The 11916-nt window shown below is 41.7% G+C and overlaps 1 non-coding gene across 1 annotated transcript; it reads right to left on the bottom strand.

Moving 5' to 3' along the window:
* Positions 1-11291: 11291 nt before the first annotated feature.
* Positions 11292-11365, bottom strand: trnar-ucu (transfer RNA arginine (anticodon UCU)). Its single transcript has one exon. It is a non-coding gene; the product is annotated as a tRNA-Arg (tRNA).
* Between the last annotated feature and the right edge of the window lie 551 nt (positions 11366-11916).

An 11916-nucleotide genomic window follows, 5' to 3' on the forward strand; every position in this document is an offset into this window, starting at 1 on the left:
TATTCCTGGTTCAGTCTTGGTTTAGTCTAGCCCAGGTTTAGTCCTGGTTTAGTCTAGCCCTGGTTTTGTCCTGGTTTAGTCTAGCCCAGGTTTAATCCTGGTTTAGTCTAGCCCAGGTTTAGTCCTGGTTTAGTCTAGCCCAGGTTTAGTCCTGGTTTAGTCTAGCCCTGGTTTTGACCTGGTTTTGCTCTCGTTTTGTTCTAGTTTTGTCCTGGTTTTGTCCTGGTTTAGTCTAGCCCAAGTTGAGTCCTGGTTTTGTCCTGGTTTAGTCTAGCCCTGGTTTTGTCCTGGATTTGTCCTGGTTTAGTCTAGCCCAGGTTTAGTCTTGGTTTAGTCTAGCCCTGGTTTTGTCCTGGTTTAGTCTAGCCCAGGTTTAGTCCTGGTTTAGTCTAGCCCTGGTTTTGACCTGGTTTTGCTCTCGTTTTGTTCTAGTTTTGTCCTGGTTTTGTCCTGGTTTAGTCTAGCCCAAGTTGAGTCCTGGTTTAGTCCTGGTTTAGTCCTGGTTTGACTTGTTTCAGAGTGTATGTGTCTGTGTGTGTATCAAACTGTTTAGGTTGTCAGTTTTAGGAGTCACTGTTCTCTCTGGATAATGACGTCTGTCTGATACAAATGGAAATAAATGCAAATATTTGGAATTCAAATTAGAAAAACTTTAGAATATTCAAAATCATCTGAGGGTCATCACTCCCCCCAGCCTCCTGTTTAACACTGAACCATATAAACCTGTCTGCTCCTGTCTGCTCCTGTCTGCTCCTCCTCTGCTCCTGTCTGCTCCCCTTTGTTCTCCTACCTGCTCCTGTCTGCTCCATTTCTGCTCCTGCCGGCTCTTCCTCTGCTCCTGTCATCTCCTGCCTGCTCCTTCTCTGCTCCTCCTTTACCTCTGTTTGCTCCTATCTGCTCCTTCTTTGCTCTTGTCTGCCCCTGTCTGCTCCTCCTCTACTCCTGCCGACTGCTTCTCTGCTCCTGCTTGCCCCTCTCTGCTCCCGCCTGCTCCTCCTCTGCTCTTTTCTGCCCCGTCTGTTCCTCCTCTGCTCCTGCCTGCTCCTGTCCTCTTCTGTTGCCTCCTTCTCTGCTCCTGTCTACCCCTGTCTGCTCCTCCTTTGCACCTCCTCTGCTCCTCCTCTTCCCCCATCTGTTCCTCCTCTGGTCTTATCTGCCCCGTCTCCTCCTTTGCACTTCCTCTGCTCCTCCTCTTCCCCCGTCTGGTCCTCCTCTGCCCCTGTCTGCCCCTGTCTGCCCTGTCTGCCCTTGTATCTGCAGACACAGCCCTGTCCCTTTTATCATAATCATGTTTAAACCTCTCTGTTGGACCTTATCTCCGTCGTATCCCAGACCTCCTGTGCTTCTGTTCGGAGCTATCGTCTTTAACATCGCACTAATGTTCAGACCCACGCGGCCTCAGACACATTTCCGGAAAAAATGAGCGACAATATAAAATTTATGTGAGTTTTCCTGTCAGAAAGCTATTACCGATGAAGAAAAACAGTCCGTGTATAACTCCGACACAACTCAGAAATATCAAAAACAAGGAAACGAAGTCATTTGTTTATGTATTTCAGAATGTATTTCCAGAAAATAATTGATTTGAAACATCGTCATCTTTTCTGTCAATGTATTCAAAAATCAGCTCTTTGTAAGATTGTTATTGTGTACTTTCTTTTGTACTTCTGCGGAGTATTAACTGCAGCACAACACTTATTTCGATCACCGTGTTATATTTTATTGTTTTCAAAATGCTTTATTCACCGAAAACATGAGTCTCGAGTTTGATTCATCAGCCGGTTTCATTTTGTGGAAACCGTCTGACCTCGCAGCATTAGGATTCGTTCGCTCGACGGTAGGCGGGTACTTTTTTATCGCTGCTGTTTGATCGTGACGTATGTACTGTAAACTCCGCTACTTTTTTAACATGAAGTTGCAATACTAGCTTGTGATATTGTCTGCGAACTCAAATAGTTTATTGCCGTGAGATAAATTAAGTTATGACGCTAAATGATCATTAGTGAGGAGGATACGTCTTACCCGGATGTGTAAATGAAGAGAAGAAACGACTCAAACTTCAGCAGCCGTTTTCATTCTAAAACCAAAAATAAGAAAATGAAGTAAAAACAACCAGTTTCTTTGTCTCCAAAACCAAAATGAAAAAAATGGACAATGATTCGTTTTTTCAGTTTTTGACCTAAACCTGTACTGAACTAGGACTGAACCAGGACTGAACCAGGACTAAACCAGGACTGAACCAGGACTAAACCAGGACTGAACCAGGACTGAACCAGGACTGAACCAGGACTGAACCAGGACTAAACCTGACTAAACCTGGACTAAACCTGGACTGAACCAGGACTGAACCTGGACTGAACCAGGAATGAACCAGGTCCAGGACCAGACTGGAACTGAGACCAGAACTGAGACCCAGATTGAGACTGGGACCAGACCGGGACCAGACCGGGACTGGGACCAGGACTGAGACTGGCACCAGACTAGGACTGAAAACGGTTTAGTCCTGGTTCAGTCCGGCATCGCAATTTGAGTTACGTAAACGAGAAACGGTCGTTATCGTTTTTTGCCGTGTTTCATTTAAACACAAAATTGAAACTGAAAAAACAAATCATTATCTATTTTTTTCATTTTGGTTTTGGAGACAAATAATGAAGAAAATACTTGTTTATTTCATTTTCTTATTTTTGCTTTTATTTTGAAAAACAAATGAACCAATGATACATGGATTATACCTGATTGATAGAACTATCCCCAGAACTATCCCCGCCCCCGAGAGAGTCTGAAATCTACTGAAATCCTCCAACACACTGACATGATACAGACAGAACAGAGGCTCTTTCTGCAGGAGACATGCACAGGGAGAGACGGAGGTGATGCGTCGAGGAAGATGCTTGTTTGATTGTATTTTGAACTGTTATTTTGCGCGTCATTCACACACCCTCCTCATGGAAAACACATGAAGAAATGCAGACGATGCAGCTTTTAAGTTAACGGCGACTGATGTGTCTGTGGAAGAAGGAAACAGAGCTGCTGCACGTGAGCTCGACATCAGTGAGTCGATGGTGAGATTTTGGTGACAGCAGCGTGACGAACTGACTCAACGCAAAAAGACGACAAAAGCTTTCATAGGCGATAAAAGCAGACGACCTGAACTCGAAAACGTTCTTGAAGACGTGGACGCCTGTGTTTATATTCAGGTGCGCTCAATAGTACGAAATTTACGGTAATGCGCCGCTAATGGGACTAACTGGTATATTAAGCTTTTCCCAAATCCCATAGAAGAAGAACAATAACGTCTTTCCCCTTGATAAAATTCACCAAACATTCTCTTTGTTCCAGCTTTAAATCCTTGATCTCGGGAATCGTTGACAACTCGCACTTCCGCAGTTCTTGCAAACCGTCTAGTCTATTCCGATTCCTGACCTAGTCGCTGGAGAGAAATTAAATTGAGCGGAGGCACTAGGTGGCGCCAACCTGGCTACTGAGTTTCCCCTCCCTGCGCTAAGTCACCACCCGTTCAGAGCGCTATCACAACACAATCTGCGTACATTCGACTAATAAAACTACAGCAGGTTTGTGAAGTTGCTGTGCACAGTTTGTATTGTGTTTTTGTATCTTTATGGAGAATTGTCACGTGGGAACATGGGTGATGTAGGTTTGTGGGCGGAGCCTTGTACAGAATCTTCCTGTTGACCATAAGGAGGGTTTGACGAGGGCTTGGGAGAGATCTAACCTCTTCAGACATGTTTTTGATGAGGGAACAATGTTATAACGTGGAAGAAAGGTAAAAAAAAATAATAATAATAATAACAAAACACAATATCCACTCTCAGCTTTTCCATCATTATATTGGATTATCATCTATTTTCTAAGATTATTTTTGTATTTTTGCAAATCCACTACCAAAAAAATCTTATTAAAATCCATATTTATATTTTTCCTTATTTCTTCACGTTTGTTTTTTGCGCTGAAACTCGAAAATCTCGTCGTCCCAGCATTTAATTTTTGACCAAAGTTGAACGATCTTTTATCCTTAAAGCACAGTAACAGTGTTGGATTTAAACATGACTCCTGTAGCTGCTGGAGTTTGGATCGATGGAAAACGCCAAAGGAAAAGCATTAAAAACATTAAAGGTGCTACAGTCTGAGCCATTAGCCTGAGCTACAGTTAAACTCACACGTCGTCCACTTTACCGAGTGAGACGGCGTCAGCAGAGTGTGGGCCTGAAAGAACCACTGAAATATAGACACAGATAAACAAATATATAAAAATAATCTTTAAAACTGCATCATTTGGTTCATATGATCTTTACGTGTGTGACAAACGTGGGATTTAAAGTCTCTGTTAATTCTTTAAGTGCAGTGGAGTTACATTTTGTTAATTCTTAAAGCTGGTCTATACATTTTTCTGGTTTAGTCCCATTTCAGCCCCGGTTTAGCCCTGGTTTAGTCCCTGGTTTAGTCCTGGTTTCAGTCCTGGTTCAGTCCTGGTTTAGTCTTGGTTTAGTCCTGATTTAGTCCTTTTTCAGTCCCAGTTTAGTCTTGGTTGAGTCCTGGTTTAGTCTTGGTTTAGTCCTATTTCAGTCCTGGTTTAGTCCTATTTCAGTCCTGGTTTAGTCCTATTTCAGTCCTGGTTTAGTCCTGGTTTAGTCCTATTTCAGTCCTGGTTTAGTCCTGGTTTTAGTCCTGGTTTTAGTCCTTTTAGTCCCAGTTTAGTTTAGTCTTCGTTTAGTCTTGGTTTAGTCCTGGTTTAGTCCTGGTTTAGTCTTATTTCAGTCCTGGTTTAGTCCTTTTTCAGTCCCAGTTTAGTCCTGGTTGAGTCCTGGTTTAGTCCTGGTTTAGTCCTGGTTTAGTCCTGGTTTAGTCTTGGTTTAGTCCTGGTTTAGTCCTGTGTTAGTCCTATTTCAGTCCTGGTTTAGACCTATTTAAGTCCTGGTTTAGTCCTTTTTCAGTCCCGATTTAGTCCTATTTCAGTCCTGGTTCACTCCTGGTTTAGCCCCTGTTTAGTCCCGGTTTAGTCCCGGTTTAGACCTATTTCAGTCCTGGTTTAGTCCTGGTTTAGTCCCTGTTTAGTCCCGGTTTAGCCCCTGTTTAGTCCCGGTTTAGTCCCGGTTTAGTCCTGGTTTAGTCCTTTTTCAGTCCTGGTTTATCACAGTTGTAGTCCTCTCCTGTACACACTTCTGTGCCGTGTGTGTGTGTGTGTGTGTGCCATGTATATGTACAGTATTTATGTGCATATGTGTTGTGTGTGTTCGTGTGTCGTGTGTGTGTGTGTGTGTGTGTGTGTGTGTGCCATGTATATGTACAGTATTTATGTGCATATGTGTTGTGTGTGTACATGTGTGAGTGTGTTCGTGTGTCTGTGTGTGTGTGTGTGTGCCTGTGCTAAACCTGATGAGAATCCTGTGTCCTCTCTTTGGGTCGGTCGGTCCACGCGGAGGATTACGGATTAGTCTGGTCTGGATTAGGACAAACTGTGGAGAGGAGGAGCAGGGAGCAGCACAGAAACACACGAGTTAAAGGAGCTCTACCTCATTTTACCGTCTTCAAAATGTGAAAAACAGAACGAGCTCATTTGACACAGTTTGCAGTGATCCAAAGTTCCTCCTCACTTCCCTTCCCCTGCATTCAGAGTGTCCGAATTATTCCCCACGATGAGTTTATAAGAGTTCTTCACAACTTTCAGAGCTGCCAGAGCGGAGTTTTGCCACTGTTAAAGCACCAACTAGCATGCCAACCATACACTTCCTGATTCTAGGTCAATAAAACTCATTAGAATATACTCAGAAAAAGCTTTAAATTAGATGACCTTTTTTTTTTTGATAAGCAACTGATTGTTAAAGGTGCATTGTGTAACTTTTCTAGTGGAAAAATGTCATTCCAACTCACCAAGGTTTCACCCATCTCCACAGACTTGTAGAAGACAAAGAGGTTCTGAAAGAGAAAGTAGTCATTTGCAAAAAAGAACCACATGGTGAAGCCAGAAAAAATACACATCAATCATTTTGAAAAACTGGTCCCCCACAACAAAGGAAAAGGCAAACATATAACCCTATCAACAGGGCACTTAAATGGACAAGTTGAGCCAAGCGGAGACTCAACTTAAACCAAATCTCTGCCTCAAACAGGCACACAACTAGACAAACATCTCCATAAAACTACTTCTACTGCTCAGGAACTAAAGGTAATAAACCAGCAACTGAATGTAGACTGACTATGAAATACCCATAACCAAGTAAGAGTACACGACCTACAGAACCAAAAGTTCTAGTAACAAATGTAAGCCTCACCTGAACTTACTAAACCAAAAGCTATAACCAAATAAAAGTAAGAGTGAACTACTTACAAACAGTGAAACTCAGTTAAACCGAAGGGACCAGTGAACACAACAGCCAAACCAAATGAGTCACACACCCCACTAGCTCTGACAGACCCTCTGTCTACCTGGACCCTCGTCTTCGTGCTGTACTGGTGAGAGGAGTTTAATCACCAGTGGAGAACCACTGCACCAGACTGAAAGGCTCCTGCTACACAGCCACCCTCAGGACCCCACGGACATGAACCCGAGCGTAAAGCTCCAGCCACACGGACAGCCACATAAACCCAAACCAACAGGCTCTACCTGTGGAAGCAGCCTCCTGGAGTAGACTCCAACACAAAAGGCGAAACAAATGGTCACAACAAACTCAAGATCATACAAACAAAACTGGACCTAACGGAGGATATCAAAAATGATTTTTTTAAAAAGTTAACGCTTCACCAAATAAACATGTGGAACTGCCAAACAATAAGTAGTGAGCATTAGCTACCTCTACTACTTACAAAACACATGATCTTTTTCACCTACCAGACAAAGATCAACCACGAGCACCCAGCTGTCAAAACAAAACCTGAGCAAAAGTGGGTCTTGATCCTGGACAAGCTCCATTTGTCACAAAGTGGCTCAGGGTTTGGACATGGATGGAGTCCACACATGATTAAAAGGTACAAAAGTACATGTTATTATTTGAAATTATATTATTTAAAGAGGTGGAGAAAGTGGAGAGGAGAGGACAGAGTGGACAGTCTCCACGCCCACAGTCAGGTGCAGCAGATCAACAGTTCCAACCTGCTGCCTGTGAGTGACTCTGAGGCTGTGATTAGAGTCCTGTCTCCCACGGAAAGACCTGACAGGTTGTGAAAATGCTGCTGCTAAATCCACAGTTTTATCACATGCCCATTGTCAGAAACTGTACCAGAAGTCATCATCCACATGTTTCCAAACATCTTTCGTTAAATGTAAATGTATCATTTTGAAGTTAACTTCTGCACTAACAAATGGATAATGGTTTATGTTTTATCGGCATCTAACTCGTCTAAAGTTCACCATGAGCTGGATCAGAACAAGTAGAAGAGCACATAGACTAGTATATGTCCATGGAGCACTGTGGAACCTTCCTGGAATAGAAAAGAAACTATTACCATTTCATGTTGAAAATCACAGTCTACTGTCTGAATAAAGAGTGTTTTTTTTTATTATTATTTTTTTTTATTATGATCATTGTGATATCAGAATGGGTATTGAGTATCCAGTCTGCTCCTTCTTGTGTATTGTGACAACACTCGTCTAATGTGAGTCTTTGTGAATGAGCCTGAGCATCTGGAGCAGTTAAAGATTATATGAACATTTTACAGTTTGGTTCATTGTGAAGAATCAGCAAAAAGCTTAAACTGTGATGAGGCAAATCTGTTCGATACAACAAAGAGAAAACAACATTATAAAAGGGAAACTGTCTGGATTATGACAGGAATAAAGAGTTTAAGGGAGAGGGGCCGGGCAGATGATGTGGTCATTTGGACGGCTCATAGAAAGACTCGCGTGTCTGGACTGAGACATGTGTTTGTTTGTTTTCATCAACAAATAAAAAGCACTTAATCAGCAATGAAGCAAGATACAAGACTGAATAAAACTAGATGAATAATCTGATATAAGTTTTAAAATCTTGGCCAGATCAGAGAAATTTGCAGTGTGTGGGAACTAACCTTATAAGTTTTTCTATTCCCCGAGGAGCTCTGTAGTGGACTACTGTATTCATTTGTTTAAAGGAGCTGTATGTACTGCACTCTTACACTTATTAAGGCTGTACAATCACAACTGAAACTGGATGAATATGAAGTTCACATGTGGCTCTTCCGGCTCCTGCTGACCCTGGCTCCCATTGACTCACATTAGAATATTATGGCTCCTTTCTCTGTACCTGCTGCTGTGAGCCTCGACATTTTGGTCTTAAAATGTTTATATTAACCCACTCGACATGATCCAGTTTTGTTTTTTTTCATTAGTCCACTTCTTTCTACAGTCTATGGCCTAATCTGTGCTGTACTAAAGGCTCTCACTGCCGGTGTTCTGTTGAAATGAGCTCCCAGCAGCCTAAATCGACAGTGACGTCTGTGGATTCACACTGCCTCATTGAAATAAGCGAACTTACATTTTTCCATTTACAGTTGTTTAAATCCAACGAAGCCAAAGCCAAACCCTGACCTCCCCACTTTTACAACATATTTCTTTGGATTAGAGATGCAGGTTTGATTCTGTTTGCACACGGTGATCACACTTTATACTTTAGTTATGTACAATTTATATTTTATTATGTCAAATCTCGTGGCCATACCGGCTTGTCAAAGTCTGATCTTGTTCGACCTCAGAGGCTCAGCAGGGCTGGACCTGGTTAGTTCTTGGGATGGGAGACACTGGGAAAATCAGGTGCCACAGGGGGCGCCAGTCATTGTGTCCTTAGGCAAGGCACTTCACCCACATTGCCTTGTATGAAAATGGTGTGTGTTAGTGTGAGTGATGGTGGTGGTTGGAGGGGCTGATGGTGCAGATTGGCAGTTGCACTTCTGTCAGTCTGCCCCAGGGCAGCTGTGGCTACAGTAGTAGTTTACCATCACTGAGTGAATGAACAATGAACGGTAAAGTGCTTTGGGTGTCTTGAAAGGAGCTATAGAAATACAATGATTAATTCATTAAATAATGTATTAATTAGATTTCAACTCATTTATATGAATCTGCAAAGTTCATTTGTTGTTCATTGTTCATTTGTAGTTCTCAAATAGAGCTAAGGGAGCACATATCGATCAGCCAGTTTAGCCATCGGATAATGCTCCCACTGCAGAATCACCATTATTCACTTCGATGAATCTGAGTAGAAGAACTCATTTACATCGGCCTAAATCTTCCAACAAATAAATCTCCCACTACAGAAGAGAAAGACATGACTGGAAACACTGAAATCTTTATATTTTAATATCATAGATATTATATGTGTATGATATTATAATATCATAGGCCACAGTGCGAATGTCTTATTATAATACAGTGATATTTTATTTATACATGGCCTTTCTAAACAAAGTTACAACGTTTTCTACATATGGAAACAAAATAAAATAGGATGTAATGAAAATGATAACGATAAAATCATTAAATCAAACATTAAATCCAAACTATTCAATCATCGTTGGTTTTCTGCCTCAAATTTAACACACACACACGTCATTTACACACTTAACTGGTCCAAACAGACAATAAAACCAAAACACTGAAAATGTGACTTGTTACTCCACTTCTGCCTCAGGAGCTCAAATCGACAACATTTAAACTGTAGCGATAGGGAGCTCAAATTGACAGGACACCGGTTCAGTCCCTGTTACCTTAAAAAGCCTGCACCATCAGACGTATAATACTCCCTACAACAGAAGCATAAACAGCAGCACAGCAGATACGATTTAACGTGAATTAATCTCATAATGAATCACCTAATAAATACAGATTTGCTATATTTAACGCTGAGAAAAATCTAACATCTAAGTTGAAGTCGTCAGAACGGACTCCGGTGTGGCCAATTACCATATCAAGGCTAAATCAGAATAATAAGAAAAATATATTCCACTGGTAATAAGGTACTTTAGAATCTCTGGTGAATATATGACTGTGTTAATAAAGAGAGGAGATGTTTAGCCTATTTGAATCAAACTCGACATGAAATAGGCTCTTCATTATTGCTGTACTTTCATATAATCATATTTATACTCAGTGTTGGGAAGGTTATTTTTTTAAATGTTTTCACCTACAGATTACAGACTACATACGCCAAAATGTAGTTTGTAACTTAATCCATTAAGTTACTTAAGGTATGTAAAAGTAATCTGAATACTTTGGATTTCTTGATTTTGCTGTAGAGAAGCAAAGACGAGGAAATCGTAACATAAGAAGTTTTGTCTGATAAAAGAAAATAAAAAGCCCAGACTTTACTGAATCAAATTAAAAATATTATTGATAAAAGAGGAGGAGACACGTCCACACAGCATGATTTAGTCCTGTTAAATCCTGTTAAATCCTGGTTTAGTCCTGGTTTAGTCCTGGTTTAGTCCTGGTTTGGTCCTGGTTTTAGACCTGGTTTTAGACCTGTCTTTAGACCTGGTTTAGTTGTGTTTTAGTCCTGTTTTAGTCCTGGTTTAGACCTGGTTTAGTCCTGGTTTAGTCCTGTTTTAGTCCTGTTTTAGACCTGGTTTAGACCTGGTTTAGTCATGGTTTAGTCCTGGTTTTAGTCCTGTTTTAGACCTGGTTTTAGACCTGGTTTTAGTCCTGATTTAGACCTGTTTTAGACCTGGTTTAGTCCTGTTTTAGTCCTGGTTTCAGACCTGGTTTTAGTCCTGTTTTAGTCTTGTTTTAATCCTGGTTTTAGTCCTGTTTTAATCCTGTTTTAGACCTGGTTTCAGACCTGGTTTTAATCCTGTTTTAGTCCTGTTTTAATCCTGTTTTAGACCTGGTTTTAGTCCTGTTTTAGTCCTGTTTTAATCCTGGTTTAGCTCTAGTTTAGACCTGGTTTAGTTTCCGGCAATGAGTGGAATTACCGAAAAAATAAATAAATAAATAAAGGGGGATATAGCCCAAAATGTGAAAAAGGAAAATATCTCCATGTAATCCATTTATTTCAACAAAGTAACTGTAATCCAATTACCACTCACTGAAACAGTAACTGTAACTGAATACAGTTACTCATAATTTGTACTCTGATTACATAACTCCAGTACATGTAATCTGTTACTTCCCAACACTGTTTCTAATGGCCAAGAATATTCCGGTTTTCCATTTTTTATTCTTTCGGTGTTTTTATCCATCCTCCTCCACAATCCCTCCTCTCGCCTTTTCCTCTGTTAAATCCTCATCCTCGTGTCCTTCTTTCATCTCTACATCCTTCCATCACGTCATCCCGCGTTTTTCCAAAAAGCCAATCCCACGTTGGCGTCATCTCTGCCGGGACTCGAACCCGGAGCCTCTGGATTAGAAGTCCAGCGCGCTATTCCATTGCGCCACAGAGACACACATCCATTTTTTTCGATCTGATTCGGGTTTAAAGCTCCCCTCCTCCTCCTCTCTCTCTTTCTCTCCGCATCCTCCGCTCAGGCTCAGCATCAGCACCGAGGCACCCGCGCATGCGCTCTGAGGCTCCGGCAGGGGGTGCAGAAGAGGCCCGGGACGAGAGCGGAGGAGAGAGACAGAGAGAGGGGGAAGAGAGGGGCAGAAAGAAGAGGGAGAGATGAGGAGAGGCAAGAAAAGAGGAGAGAGAGAGAGGGAGAGACGGTGGAAAGAGGTGATGCGATGGAGAGAAAAGGGAGAGAGAGAGAAAGAGAGGAGAGAGGCGCTGACGGGGCGGTATCCGGAGCGATGTGCGTCAATAAAGTGTGTACAGCGCGTTTGGATTGATTTTGCGCAATTAGCAGGACGAAAAAGCGCAGACACGTGAAAAAAATAAAAGGTTCTATGAAGAGAACAGAACGCAGAAGTGAAGAAACCAGAAAACAAGAAGAGAAGAAGTGAAGAGTCGGGTTGTCGTTGGATTAAAAGGACACATCTCTCCAATCTCTCTCCAT

Source organism: Boleophthalmus pectinirostris, unplaced genomic scaffold (genome assembly GCF_026225935.1).
Source record: "Boleophthalmus pectinirostris isolate CB_2022bp ecotype Guang Dong unplaced genomic scaffold, ASM2622593v1 HiC_scaffold_16, whole genome shotgun sequence".
NCBI classification, from domain to species: domain Eukaryota; kingdom Metazoa; phylum Chordata; class Actinopteri; order Gobiiformes; family Gobiidae; genus Boleophthalmus; species Boleophthalmus pectinirostris.